The 16,187-nt window shown below is 44.5% G+C and overlaps 1 long non-coding RNA gene across 2 annotated transcripts in view; it reads right to left on the bottom strand.

The window, feature by feature from the left end:
* LOC142203938 (uncharacterized) overlaps nucleotides 1-16,187 on the bottom strand; it is a 1,061,686-nt gene that overhangs the window by 1,028,113 nt on the left and 17,386 nt on the right. The window lies entirely within an intron of this gene.

The following is a 16,187-nucleotide window of genomic DNA, read 5'->3' as shown; positions in this document are numbered from 1 at the left end:
TTTCTTATTACAAACATGCTCCCAGTATCATCCCACTTCCTATTAGAAGCCATCGTGAGGTGGAAGCATGGCCTGGGATAAGTATTGCTCTGGAAGGCCCTGGTATGTTTTTGTAATACAGCAGGTGCGGGGATTTCAGTAGTCGCCTGGGAATAAGGCAAGCAGTGCTATAGCAGTGTTTTGTAAGGAGATAGCCACATCGCTCAGGGCACGGCATTAGTATAACACTAGGAGGCAGGATAGTATACCCGACTTAACCACTTCAGACCGGTCTTGACTCCCACAATAATAATAGCAATTCACTTTATTCTACAGCTGATGAGCAATTTGTAGGCCCCCCATTTTGGACAGGTATGCACTGTGAGCTAGTCGCTGCACACAGGGCTTACAAGTTAGGGTGCAGAGTGCATAGGTAACCAGTTCCAGCCATCAAACGTAAACGGTATGAGCACTGCCATATTCAATTCAGTTTAATTATTAGAAAGTTGGCACAGATGGCACGTTTTGCGATATCTCGAAATAACACTAACAAAGCCCTATGTAAGGCAAAGATATGTATTCCAATGTGGAATCGCCTCCATGATTACTAGGGCAGTCAGTTAATTTAGATTGATAGTTACAAGGAGGAAGGCATTAACAACAAAGGAGTTGACTGACCTCCTCCCTCATAGGTCTCACAGGAGATCATTGTACTTTAGGATAATTGAAGGTTAGCCGATGCCAGCAGACACAGAATAGGCACCCAGCACGGAGCTCACAGAGGCAATAAAGATAAAACAGGGTCCAGCCATACACAAACTGGTGGATTAACATAATTTCTCAAATTTATGCCTTTTTGCTGCGGGCGATGAGGCTCGATGATGCCATTTGCTGCAGGAGATGAGGTGGGACATCACACCTTTTGCTCGGGACAATGGTAAAGTGGTGAAGGGGGCGCCCTCAGGAAGCACCAGGCGAGGCTTGACCACACGCTGGGGATGGAGGACAATTGGTAAGAGAGGGTGTCCCCCGGTGAATGGTGGAGTCAAAGATTGCTTCCCTGCAGTGGGTGACATTAGTGTGTTCCTGCCATAGCCGGATGGATGGCTGCAAAAGGAAACCAAAGATGATGCAAAAATTTAGAGACAATGTGAAAAATGTAATGCCCAGATGGCGATGGTAGAGGTTCAGAGGCAATGTATGTGGGGAAGGAAAGCTCCCCGTCAATGGTAATACCGGTGTGTTACTGCCAGTGGTTGTGTAACATTGTATGGGCAAGCACAGCTGGGAGTGAAAGTCCCGAGATACTGAGGTATGGGTGTCATGTACCAACAGATATGTGCCTATAGATGTGGAAGGATATGGTGAGAGTTGTGTGTCCGGACACGCGATCATTATTAATACAAGGCAATTCACGGCGAAGGAGCAAGTCACACGAACAGTTGGTATATCTAGAGGCCAAGTAAGTAGGGAGGAGGCGCCACATGTCCTAGGAATAGTTAATAGGAGGATACTACGGCAATTTTAAAACCCAAAAAAACAGTGGTCACACACGCGCATTGAGACGGCAACAGTTACACTCAGTCTGCCTTTAAATAACACGGGTTACCCCCAAGTTGTAAAAAAACAACAAAGTATCACATTGCGGATCCAAGTTTGTTTTCATATAGCTAGAGAAAATCAGGACACAACTAGCAGAATTGACTGATTTATTTGTGGTGCTGGCTAATTTGCATTGTGTACAATAATTGTGATTTATGTGCCCCTAAGGTCTGAGATATTACGACCTCAATAAGTGGCAGTAGCCACGCATGAGAGGAGGACCACTGGCGACAAAGTCACCACCGGAGCCAGGGAAAGGGACCAGCACTGGCGATAATGGGGGGGGGGGGGGGGGTGAGAGTACTTATTATATAGTATACATATTTTATATTGTAGAGTATACATATTTGCCGGGGCCAGAAGCGTATTATATAGTATACGTAGCTAGAATAAGGATAGCCTTTTCTCCAAAAGTAGATAACAATAATAATAGCCTCCTTCCCAAAAAAAGCAGCTATTTAGATGGGAACTTATACAGCGGGCAGGAGGAGGTGCCGGCCAAAAGCAATAAAAGATTTGTTGGCTGAATGTCCCTAGTGATCCCAACAGTCAGCCAATTTTCTTTGGGTAATCCATGCAGAAATCAAGTATTTGTTTAAATAGGTATGTGTACAGACCAAAAATAGTAACAAGGGATAGAAGTGGGATTTTAGGTACACTAAAATGTAACTTTTATTTGTTTAATTAAAAAGTTTCAGTGATAACAAGTAAATAAAATACGTTCAAAAAAAGGCATGTTTGGTGTGTCTTTTCTGCCCACACTCACCCCAGCTTCACTCCTAATATAGCAGTGTAGGTGATTAAACTGAATCCCTTAAATCCCCGCCTACAGACATCAGATGTAGCAAATGTAACATATATAGCACCACATACAAATGTCAACCACTCAATATTCGATTCACTTGTAGTGGCTAAGGAGGGGAAATGGCATTGCTATACTCCATTTAGAGCTAGTCTCGGGCAACTAGAACACTCAGCTATTTTTCTTGTGAGTTACAATCACCTAGAGACTAGAATACACATGCCACCAAACTCACTGTGGACCAGTATATAAGAAAGCGCCCAAAGTCATACATTCATCACTCCACTTAATTTGTTGTAGCTTGGAGAGGGGGGATGACATTGCTATACTTAAGTTTGGGCTAATCTCGGGCAGTTGGGACCTTTAGCTCTTTTACTTGTAAGCCACAGTCACCCACAGACTCATACACACATGCTAGACAGATCGCTATAATAAGCGTATAGAAAAGGCCTGACGCGTTTCAATTAACTCCAACATGGAGCTAAATCATCAGAGGCTCAATAGGAACGTGCTGTAAATACAGCGCTGTTTAAACGAGCTTCATACACGCTCGGTCGGTCATAGTTTAGATATTAGGAGTGAAGCTGGGGTGAGTGTGGGCAGAAAAGACACACCAAACATGCCTTTTTTTGAACGTATTTTATTTACTTGTTATCAGGTAATCCATGCAGGCGTTAAAGACATGGTCTCTGTCCAGCGGCCAGAGCTGATCACCATGATACAATCGGACTTTGACAGGTTTCCAACCTCCCTTTTTCCAGCCTTAGTCGCTTTATGAGATGAGTCCAAGGTTACAGTGCGGCGTGATCCACCCGCGCTTGAGAGATCAAGAAAGCACTCAACAGATTGGTGGCAGTAGCGGTCAGGCACTACCAGCTACAGCGGGACAATCGGATGCTGCTGTGAAGGATGGTATACACCTAAATGACATTGAACTGGACTTTTTTGTAGCAGAGCAACAGTAGTGTCACACCACATACAGACACTGGGCGGAGTAGTGGTCAGACACTACCAGCTTGAAGGGGACAATCAGATGCGACTGTGAAAGGATGGTGTACACCTGAATGATATTGGATTGGACATTTTTCTTTTGGGGATCCAAGATAGCATAAAAAGGGCGCTGTTCCTGCTCTGGTGGGGTCGGACCTAGTTGTAGGCTTACACCAAGATTCGGTGGCAGATTAGCAGGACCTTGGCCCCCTTTCTCAGCGATGAAGAGGACCAGCGATGTGCCCCACCGGAGACAAATCCAACGCGTGCCCACCAAGAAGTGGGGCACACACCACAACGTTCGCGGGTAACAGGGTCACTGCATATGTTAGATATATATATGCGATATACACTCACCGGCCACTTTATTAGGTACACCATGCTAGTAACGGGTTGGACCCCCTTTTGCCTTCAGAACTGCCTCAATTCTTCGTGGCATAGATTCAACAAGGTGCTGGAAGCATTCCTCAGAGATTTTGGTCCATATTGACATGATGGCATCACACAGTTGCCACAGATTTGTCGGCTGCACATCCATGATGCAAATCTCCCGTTCCACCACATCCCAAAGATGCTCTATTGGATTGAGATCTGGTGACTGTGGAGGCCATTGGAGTACAGTGAACTCATTGTCATGTTCAAGAAACCAGTCTGAGATGATTCCAGCTTTATGACATGGCGCATTATCCTGCTGAAAGTAGCCATCAGATGTTGGGTACATTGTGGTCATAAAGGGATGGACATGGTCAGCAACAATACTCAGGTAGGCTTTGGCATTGCAACGATGCTCAATTGGTACCAAGGGGCCCAAAGAGTGCCAAGAAAATATTCCCCACACCATCACACCACCACCACCAGCCTGAACCGTTGATACAAGGCAGGATGGATCCATGCTTTCATGTTGTTGACGCCAAATTCTGACCCTACCATCCGAATGTCACAGCAGAAATCGAGACTCATCAGACCAGCCAACGTTTTTCCAATCTTCAATTGTCCAATTTCGATGAGCTTGTGCAAATTGTAGCCTCAGTTTCCTGTTCTTAGCTGAAAGGAGTGGCACCCGGTGTGGTCTTCTGCTGCTGTAGCCCATCTGCCTCAAAGTTGGACGTACTGTGCGTTCAGAGATGCTCTTCTGGCTACCTTGGTTGTAACGGGTGGCTATTTGAGTCACTGTTGCCTTTCTATCAGCTTGAACCAGTCTGGCCATTCTCCTCTGACCTCTGGCATCAACAACGCATTTCCGCCCACAGAACTGCCGCTCACTGGATGTTTTTTCTTTTTCGGACCATTCTCTGTAAACCCTAGAGATGGTTGTGCGTGAAAATCCCAGTAGATCAGCAGTTTCTGAAATACTCAGACCAGCCCTTCTGGCACCAACAACCATGCCACGTTCAAAGGCACTCAAATCACCTTTCTTCCCCATACTGATGCTCGGTTTGAACTGCAGGAGATTGTCTTGACCATGTCTACATGCCTAAATGCACTGAGTTGCCGCCATGTGATTGGCTGATTAGAAATTAAGTGTTAACGAGCAGTTGGACAGGTGTACCTAATAAAGTGGCCGGTGAGTGTATATGTAATAAAGCTGTGCCCGACCCCACCCATTCAAAGGTAACTTTGTCCGTATTTATGTGAACATCGCACACAAAGGGGTTTTGGTGGAGGGGAAGGGGTTGTTTGGTCCAGGAAAGTGCTTAATACGGCCAGTCATATAGAGCAGACAAGTATTGTATAAGTATATAGAGGATGTAAATATAGAATATATGTATATATAGAATACTGTATATGTACTGTATATAGACGTATCATATGTATATGTACATAAAGGATGTAAATATTGAGTAGAGAGAGAGAATATGTACATAGAGGTTGTGTATATAGAGAATGTATGGGTGAATATAAAGAGTATGTGTATACACAGGATATGTACAGTGTATATATAGATATATATTTAAAATGTGTCACTACCTCCCATACAACCTTACAAGCCCATTTTGCCATTGCTGGTAATTTTTATTGCAAATCTTTGCAGACTCATACCTCCCAATTTTTGAAGAGCAGAAAGAGGGAGAAAATGTGCGGCGCGCACAGCGTGCCGTGGGAAATTAAGCTCCACCCACTTTTATGTTGACTCCACCCATTCTCTTTCATTTTTCATGTGCTCCCACACAATATAATCCTCCTACAGTCACCTGTAAATTATATGCCCCCCTCCATCTCTCCCCTAGTTTCATATACACCCTTTATCTGCCCCTAGTTTCATGTCCCCCCCCTCCATCTCTGTCCCCAGTTTCATGTCCCCATCTCTGCCCAGTTTCCTGACGTTCTCCCCCCTTCATCTGCCCACAGTTTCATGCCCTCCCATCTCTGCCCCAGTGTCATGCCGTTCTGCCCCAGTGTCATGCCGTTCTACCACCTTCATTTGCCCCAGTGTCATGCTGTTCTCCCCCCTTCATTTGCCCCAGTGTCATGCTGTTCTCCCCCTCTTCTACATCTTCTGAGTAGGTAGAAAAGGGTGGGATAGCTAGAGAGATAGGGAGAGAGAGAAAGGTGGGGGTAGTGAGGAAGGAGGATGGAGTGAGGTGAGAGGGGTTAGCGAGGAAGTTCCATAGCAGGAATCTGAAACTGTAAACAAATGCAGAAGATACCAGGAACTTGCAAAGACACCCAGAAATCACTCAAAACATGGCTATAGGTATATGGGTGTATTTATTAACCCATTAATAGCTCTAACAGATATTTCTTAAAAAACTTTTTTACACCCTTACAATGTGGTGTGTGTCCCCTTGGTGGTAGCTGTGACCAGTGTGACATCAATAGTGATGCCAATGCCTGTGGGCCCCCTAAGGCTCCTGGGGATCAGGTGGTACTGCACCCTCTCATGGTAATCCCCTGGTTACAATGTGGGGTAGGTAGTGGGTTGCAATACTGATTAAAAACTGTCTGCAGCTGAGAGCAAGCAGCTGTTGCTCATACTAGCATCGCTTGTGCTATTCTAACATGTGACTATTGTGCATTGTTTGATTGGCTGTATGTATTTTCCTTTCCCTATTATAAATAAACACTAAAAAAGGGGAGGCCTGGACTCTCTCGTACACCACATTGCATATGCTTATTGTTCCCCTGATTCTCTTGATTCTCAACAATTTCATTTTTTCCAGAGACAGATATAGCAAAATATGCTGCAATTTGCAATTTTTCTCATTTTCCTTTATCATGTGTCTCCTTGCCAGCTGGTTGTCATCCTGCTGTCATGAGTGGGGAGCAGAGTTGAAAGTCAAAGGAAAACAGCGAGGCAGCCGAGAGTGAGAGTGCATTAGGAAAGCAGTGGGAGGAAAGTAAATGCCTCAATTAGCAAAACGATTATTAGGGCATAAGGCATGCATTAGTTACATTTTTCTTGGAGGAGAATCTCTCCATTAAAACGCTATTACGAGAAAGAAGGCAGATAACATCTCATGATCAGCCAGCAGTCATGTCCTCCTGCAGTATAATCAGAGGTGCATTTATTTAGTCTCCTAAAGCCTTGTGGGAAAACCTGCATGACACTGTCTAAATCAGTAAGCAGACAGAAGCGGTGTCTCAGGACAATAAAACTACATAGGTGACTTTGGCTACTAAACGGAAAAACGTACGTGCTAAATAAACTTTTGTGTTACGAAATGTATAATATGTACGGCTAGTAGTTACTGACCTGCCCAACTACTGTAATTATTATAGTACTACCCCCTACGTAAATGTAACTACAATAATACTGCTTCCTATGCCATAAGAGCAGGGCTCCAGATGGCGATCAACATGCTGCCAGTCATAATACGTGACTTAGTCATACTACCCGAAATACTTAGCTACCCTCACATTACTTCAAAAAAGTGCTCATTTCCTTCTGTAACAGCTCCATAGAGGTAAGAACAGGCCATATCTTTTAATGACACCATTTAACTTTTCATATTGTGAAAAAGTTTTAAACAAAATAAAATTTTTGGAGGCAATTCCACCTTTATTTTTACAACAATCCAAATGTGGCAAAATGACATGTTAATTATAGCTTATTATTCTGTGAATTAGATGATTACAGCGATAACAAATTTATATATATTTTGTAATTTGCACCGTGTTGCCATATTCTAATAAATGTTTCATATTTTCATCTAAAAAGCTGTGTGAGGGCTTGTTTTTTGTGTGGTGAGCTGTAGTTTGTATTGAGGGTACAGTGGTTATCACTGCAGCTTTATAGCGTTGGAATCCTCGCTTTGAATCTAGCCAAGAACATCTGCAAGGAGTTTGTATGTTCTCAGACTATACAAGTAAAACACGATAAATAAATATAATTGTTGATCACTTTTTATTCTATTTTTTTAGGGGGACAGTGAAGTAACCCCCAAAATTTATTCGGCGTAATGTTTTGTTTTTTTTTTGTTAGGCTTGGTTCATATCTGCGCACAGGTTTCAGTTCGAGGGGTCCGCTTGGGGACCCCCGAACGGAAACCTAATCTGCATAAAAAAGTGGTTATGTTAGGAAACCCGCGGACCGCATAGCTTAGAATGGGGTCCGCATGTTTTCTGTTCGGTTTTTGCCCGAAAAAGTTGAAAAATGTGAAGAGAAAAGCGCTGCTTGCACTTTTCATGAGGAGAGAGGAACGGAATCCCTGTACGGAGACTAGGTGCAGATGTGAACTGAGCCTAATAGTGTTAAAGGCATGGGTTTTAGATTTTTATTTTTTTTTTATTTTTTTTTATTGTGTAGCTAGTTTTTAAAAAAAAGCAGGGTGTTGAATTTTTCATATTTTGATTTTTTTTTTCTTTAATATTTTAGTTCCCCCAGTCATCCTCAGGAGTTTGAACATTTCATCATATAATAGACTGCAATATTTCTGTGCGGCAGTATATTGTGATTTTACTGCTGTCCAATTATATCCAGCCTGTGTCAGTGTCAAGTAGAGCTACTATGATAGCAGGCCTTGGGGGCCAGATCATTGCCCCATTACAATGTTGTAGGGGCACTGATCGGTTATAAGATGGTGATCCCTATATAATCTAAAAGCTTAGAATGGTTGCTATTGACTACTGTTACACAGGCTTATTGCTGTAGCTTTCCTAGCAAAACTATCCACTTGTGTATGCTCGTTTTTTTTTTTTTTTTAAAGAGTCTGTGAAGCTGACAGGCAGAGTGCTGGAGTCATCGTATACATTCCCCAGGCTTATGACCTTTGTGTGGTCCATTGCAGGTCAGGAGTAGGTCTCAGCTCCAGGTGTGGGTCATAAAAGGCTGAAGAGCCTGCACTTCAGGGCAGATCCTGGGAGTGGGAGGAGGTGGCTGGGTCTATCCTAGAGAGCTGAGTTTGGTGAGCACAGACTGGGACTTGTGTTTTGTTTGATCGTGTGGCCGGAAGTAAGCCACACATACAGTTAGCTTTAATCTGTATCAGTTAGCGCTCAGACAAGCAGGATTTTGATCTTGTTTCACTTTTTTTTGCCTGAGGTTAAGGGCTAGTTCACACGGGGACATGGACGCTGATTTTGACAGCGGATTTCGCGGCCAAATCAGCGTCCATACAATGTATCCCTATGTGAACTACTCGCTTTTTTTTTTCTGCTAGCTCGCTAGCAGAAAAAGAAGCGACATGACCTATCTTTCGGGCGGAAGCCGCTCGCGATGAGCCGCGGCTTCCGCCCAGCCGTAGCGCCCTCCATGTCGGCTCATTCATTTGAGCCGACAGCGGAGGTGAAAGCCGCGACCGCGATGGTCGCGGCGGGAGCAGTTCACATAGTGTGGACATTGTATGGACGCTGATTTGGCCGCAAAATCTGCTGTCAAAATCAGCGTCCATGTCCCCGTGTGAACTAGCCCTTAGGCTGTATTTTATTTTGCTGTTTTTGTGCCGGAAGTCAATGTTTATTTATTTATTTTAAATAAACCTGTTTTGCTACAGCTTTGTGTCTCTGTCTCTGACTGGTCTGGTCCACACCATTGCTGCTACAAAGCCACAAGAGATTTCAATTTTCATGACATATTTTATTAGGGCAGTAGTCTGTGTCTAAAGAAAAAAAATTGCATAGGTTTTTTTTTTTATAGATTGGTGAAATGCATCCATAGAAAAATTGAACTGGGCTAAGCAATGTGTCGTTCATGTGACTCTCACACATCTTTTGACCCCTGGCATCAAATCGGCTTTATTGGCACACCCGAATGGATATTTGGCATTGCCAAAGCATGTAAAGTGTGTGTGTGTGTGTGGGGGGGGGAGTTGGAGTCGAGGGGGAGAGGGTGGGGGTGTGTGTGGCTGATTTGGGGTATAACAGTCCGTGGAGTCTCATCTTCCTCTTAGCTGGTGACCGCTATATGGGGAGGTGGGGTGGGTGGTTTGGGGTATAACAGTCCGTGGAGTCTCATCTTCCTCTGGTTTGGTGACAGCTGAACACATATTGGGCAGCGATCTCCACAGTGGCCTCTTCTTCTCCCAGTAGGATGTAGAGTTTCCTCTTCTCGTCTGCAGATATGAAGTCTGGGATGTGGGCAGAGAGTCTTTGGAAGTAGACGGCCCTCATTGCTGAGTATTTGGTGCAGTGTAGCAGGAAGTGGGTCTCGTCTTCTAGGACCCCCTGGTCACAGTGCTGGCAGTCTGTTCTCCCGTGGCTTGTACGTCTGCCTGTGTCGCCCCGTCTCCATCTCCAGGTTGTGGGCGCTCAGTCTGTACCGGCTCAGGGTCTGTCTGTGTTTGGGGTGGCGTATTCTCTCCAGGTAGGTGGCCATGGAGTAGTCCCTTTGCAGTGACACCCTGCACAGCCTCATCAAGACGCACGTCCACAACACCAGAAGAGGCAAGATATTCGCCTGCTTCGTGGACTTTAAGAAGGCGTTTGATTCAGTATGGCACCCAGGCCTGCTCCTAAAACTCCTAGAGAGTGGAATAGGAGGAAGAATGTACAACGTCATCAAGAGCTCCTACTCCGGAAACCAGTGCAGTGTAAAGGTGAATAGGAAAAGGACAGCATGCTTCCAACAGGCCCGAGGGGGTCAGACAAGGCTGTAGCCTGAGCCCAATGCTCTTCAACATCTACATCAATGAACTGGCTACAGCCCTGGAGGCCTCACCAACCTCAGGCCTCACCCTGAACAATCGAGAGGTGAAGTTCTTGCTATACGCCGATGACCTCCTACTCCTGGCCCCCACTGAGAAAGACCTCCAAGAAAGCCTGACAGTGCTGGAAAAATTCAGCACCACATGGGCCCAACCCATCAACCAGAAGAAGACCAAAGTCATGGTATTTTAGAAGAAGGGCCACAATAAAGCCTCCACCCCACAATTCACACTGAACGGCTCCACACCGGAGAAAACCAACGTCTACACCTACCTGGGGCTGGAGCTCAGCCAATCAGGAAGCTTCAAAGCAGCAATAGAAACCCTGAAAGCAAAAGCCAGCAGAACCTTCTACGCCATCAGAAGACAACTGTACCACTTCAAACCACCGGTATTCATTTAATTATCCATTTTAAGCTGGATTGGCATCATGTTTTTTACAATCTGGTTCATGCCTCCATTTTCCATACTATGCTACATAAAACTCAAAAGTTAAATAATCAGTGCACTTTTTTTTTATATCAATGTATTACAGTACAATGAGACAAAATAAGACTGAGAGAAGGCTCACAAAAATAACAAAGTTCTAAAATGGACCATATATTGCTAGTAATCTCAATATGATAAGATACAATAAAACCAGCTATCGACCCAATTCAGACAAACGAAAATATATATTACTAAAATATATATACTCGAGTATAAGCCGAATTTTTCAGCCCAGTTTTTGTGCTGAAAAAGCCCCCCTCGGCTTATACTCGAGTCAGCAAAAAAAAAAAAAAAAAAATTGTTTTTTTTTTTTTTTTTAAGGAGGGGGAGTCTATGACCAGCCACAATATCAATATATAGAATCTCCCATAAAACAGTGCAAAAAAAAAAAAAAGAAAAATTAATAAAAAAAAGTTCTAAATCATTCATTTCCCTAGAATACATATAAAAGTAGAAAATGACTGAAACACATACACATTAGGTATCCCTGTGTCTGACAGTGCCCGGTCTACTGAATATAGGGTATCTGCAGTGCTCCTGTTCCGTCAGGAAGGGGTTAATAGGAGCACTGCAGATACCCTATATTCAGCCAGACTGAATTCCAAGTGGGGGAAGAAAAAACAGTCCTCAAGCTCAGGGAAGGGGCAGACAGACAACCAAAACACCCCCTCCCCTTCCCCAGCACCTACTGCACCCAAAAACTCCGACCATTTTAATTTTTGAAATTTTCCAGTAGCTTCTCCATTTCCCCCCCCCCCCCCAGGCTTATACTCGAGTCAATAAGTTTTCCCAGTTTTTTGTGGTAAAATTAGGGGGGTCGGCTTATACTCGGGTCGGCTTATACTCGAGTATATACGGTATATATATATATATATATATATATATATATATATATATATATATATATATTAACATTCAGCTAGTAGTGTGATCTCAAGATGGGAAGTCTCAAAATGGCTTATACAGAATAGATGCTCTGCAATCTGAATACAAACCAAGACCGCTCAGTATTACTCACTAGACAGATCAAAACAGGAGAGCTGAATCAAAAAAGTAAACATATGTAGACTGGGGTCAATCCACGAGGTCAAAGTCAACCCCAAAATCAGAAGACGTTTGATCATTTTTTATTACTATTTTTGGGGGAGGAGAGGTGAGCAAATGCATTAATTTGTGCACTCCGATAATTTTTTTTATGGTGTTCACAGTAAATAATGCTATTTCTGTATGGTATGAACTTATACATTCATGGGGATACCTACTGTCTTTACTTTATTTCTTTACATTATGCATTTTTTAAAGTATAAAGATTTGAATAAATGTTTTATTTATTTTTTAAACTTTATTTAATACTTTAACTTTTTGTTTTGTTTTTTGTGTCCTACAAGGCGACTAGAATCTGGGATCTCTTGATCCCCATTTCAATGTACTGCAGTACTTATGTATTAGATTACATCACACTTAGTATCCCTGTGTGCAATAGGGAAAGGCACCATTAGGTCATTGATTGGCCTTCTGTCTGCCATGACAATGCCTCAGACCCCGCAATCTCACTGAGGGCTGAAAGGGGGAACAATCTTTTCCACTAACTACCCAAATGCTGTGATCACTATCAATCACGGCATTTGAGAGGTTAAGTCACTGGAGTATTTATCGACTCCAGCAGCTAGCTCTGGGTCCCAATTGTGTAATACAAATAAGACCCAAATGTCATGTTCCGTCCTGCTGCAATCTCTACCTCCAATTGAAAACAATGGGAGGCAGATTTGGGGAAGAATCCGCCCACAAATCTGCAGCAAATTCCTATGTGTAAACATACCCTCAGTGTCCCAAATCACCTTGCCAGGTGCACTTTAATAATTTTTTTCACTCACTAAGTGAAAGCATCAGCGGGAGACACGTGTGGAACACCCCTTGGGCAGAAACTGGGTGGAAACCTGGAGTACCCCCAATATAGTCTATGTGGTCCACGGGTTGGTGATGGTAACCGCTTTTTTAAGCGGATTAGGTTTCGGCAAACGGAAATCAGAATGCAGGTATGAACCTACTGTCACCTAAATGTAAATTTGTCAAAATATTCATTTATTTCACAATATGCTAATTAACAATCTGATGCACTGAGGGCCGCTCCAAACTGCTGCACCCCAAACTGCTCTAACAAAATGGGATTTTTTTCCACCTTTCCCAGCCTCCTTGCATAAAAATGGTTGTCTGGGACATCTCCTTTTATATGCTGCATTTTTCAAAATCCCATGCATATAAAAAAACAAACAAACTGCTTTTTCTGCATTTGTGTGTGTGTGTGTGTGGGGGGGGTAATTTGAGGTTGAGATGAACCAAAATCTCATTCACTTTGCTGGTACTGTAAAACGAAGCGTTGGTTTCCGCTGCATTTCTGCAATATGGGGCCTTAGCCTTGTTAACGTAACTCAAAGGGAGTTTCTGGGCAAAAAATCATTTTCATAAAAGATCTGTTAGTCCTATTAATAGGTAAATAAGTGCAGCCAAATACCTTTAGCAGTGTTCTGAGTGATTTCTGGGTTTCTCCATCAGCTCCTGGCATCCTCTGCATTTCATTACATGTAGATTTTCCTGTTCTGCTTTTCTACAATTACCACGATGCATTGTGCTGCATTCAGAGCTGACTCACACTACCTCCCACCCCCTTTGTTTCCCTAGCTAGCCCACCCACTACTAGCCCTTCCCAACTAACTAACTCAACCCCCATCCCATCATACTTACCTGCCTTCCTGTCCGGATCTTCTGAGTATGGGACATCACTTTCTTTTTGGCAGCTGGCTCCTTTTGTTCTTGATGTCTGCCAGTTCCAGTGCGATAGAGATGGAGTGCCGTCATGCGCTGTACCTGGCACTCTGCCTCTATTGGGAAAGTCTGGGCTGCCAGGAAGACTTCATGAAGAGGAGGAGCTGGCTGCCCATAAGGAAGTGATGTCTCATGCCCAAAAGATCTAGACAGGAACACAGGTAAGTATGATGGGGGTGATGTTAGTATAGGTGACGTTCTGTTTCTGGAAACGGAACATCACCAGAAAATCTGAAAATGTACCTGAGGCATTCTAGGTAAATATAGATTTTTTGTAAACAAAGCTTAAAGGGGTTGTAATATCTCAAGGATCCTATCTAAACTGGTAATTTATGTAAATTAAAGCCTTTTCCTAAATATATTGCTTTAGAAATTCTGCTTTGTTTGTCTGGTATGTGACTTTATTCCTCCCATTGTTTACACAGTGTTACTATAACCAGAAACCTAGGAGATAGGACAAGTGACATCACTGACTGCTATTGCTGGCAGGATAATTAACTTGACTAATTGCAGTTTACTGATAAAGCCGGGTCTCTTATCTCTTTAAGTAAATACACAGATAACACTGAGTCTGTTCTGTACAAGCATCTGCCTGTTATCTGATGTGCATACCTCCCAACCGCCCCGATTTCTGCGGGACATTCACGATTTGGGTGACGTGTCCCGCGGTCCCGGTTGGAGGGAGGTATGTCCCGATTTCAACACAGATCTGCGTCCAGAGGACGCAGATCTGATTTGAACACATACCCAGTGACAAGTGACATCTCTGCCCCCAGATTTATGTCCTCTCCATCTCTGCCCCCAGATTCATGTCTCCACATGTCTCCCAGGCTTATGACCTTTGTGTGGTCCATTGCAGGTCAGGAGTAGGTCTCAGCTCCAGGTGTGGGTCATAGGATCATTACTGGGGCCATAAAAGGCTGAAGAGCCTGCACTGCAGATCCTGGGAGTGGGAGGAGGTGGCTGGGTCTGTCCTGGAGAGCTGAGTTTGGTGAGAACAGACTGGGACTTGTGTTTTGTTTGATTGTGGAGACATGAATCTGGGGGCAGAGATGGAGGGGACATGAATCTGGGGACAGAGATGGAGGGGACATGAATCTGGGGGCAGAGATGGGGAGACATGAATCTGGGGGCAGAGATGGAGGGGACATGAATCTGGGGGCAGAGATGGGGAGACATGAATCTGGGGGCAGAGATGGAGGGGACATGAATCTGGGGGCAGAGATGGAGGGGACATGAATCTGGGGGCAGAGATGGAGGGGACATGAATCTGGGGGCAGAGATGGAGGGACATGAATCTGGGGGCAGAGATGGGAGGACATGAATCTAGGGGCAGAGATGTGGGGACATGAATCTGGGGGCAGAGATGGAGGGGACATGAAACTGGGGGCAGAGATGGAGGGGACATGAATCTGGGGGCAGAGATGGAGGGACATGAATCTGGGGGCAGAGATGGGGGGACATGAATCTAGGGGCAGAGATGTGGGGACATGAATCTGGGGGCAGAGATGGAGGGGACATGAAACTGGGGGCAGAGATGGAGGGGGACATGAAACTGGTGGCAGATGAAGGGTGTATATGAAACTGGGGGAGAGATAGAGGGGGGACATATAATTTACGGGTGACTGTAGGAGGATTATACAGTGTGCGGGCACATGAAAAATTAATGAGAATGGGCAGAGTCAACACAAAAGCGGGCGGGGATAAATTTGCAGCGGCGCACTTAGCAAGCCGCACATTTTATCCCTCTTTCTGTTCTTCAAAAGTTGGGAGGTATGTATGTGTATAAGTGTTGTGTGTCCCATTCAGCAAGAGGGAGGGGAGGAAAGAGAAACACAGGAAGTGAGACCAGGACACTGCAGACAGACGGCTGAGACACTAAGAGGGGAATACCCCTTTAACGTGAGTCAAAATCATCTGCAGAAAGATACCGCAAAGCTGCTGCTGAATTTGCTCAACATTCCAATTCCTGAAGCTGAATGTTTCAACGAATGAGAACTAATGTGTGTGACAGAATATTAATAACCTGCGACATCCTTATTTCTTCACACTGGCATGGTGACAAGTCCAGTGAGCGCTATCACTCCTCCGGACACCCCGCAAAGCCTTCCCCCCTCCCCAGACCACAAGCACGTGAGGACTTGTATACTTCCAGGATTCCCCTAAAAAACATCACATGACAGCCGCCGATAACAACCAATCAGCGAACTGGTAGAGGGATGCGCGTCAGAAGCCTCAGCCAATCACATTCACCAGTGCTATGACAGGGGTGTGGCGCCAGTCACGAGTGTGCGTGTGTTGGACGAGCGGAGTGTTGTCATGTGCAAGGTGTGAAGAGCGAGAGCTGTGATTGGAGAAGAGAAGGAAAAGTGGGCCGGGCTATGTATACGTCATGGCTGGACAGTGACGTTTGCGCGGAA

This window comes from Leptodactylus fuscus, chromosome 1, assembly GCF_031893055.1.
Source record: "Leptodactylus fuscus isolate aLepFus1 chromosome 1, aLepFus1.hap2, whole genome shotgun sequence".
Classification (NCBI taxonomy): Eukaryota; Metazoa; Chordata; class Amphibia; order Anura; family Leptodactylidae; genus Leptodactylus; species Leptodactylus fuscus.
The sequence above is the reverse complement of the archived record's forward strand: the minus strand, read 5'-3'. Positions and strand labels throughout refer to the sequence as shown.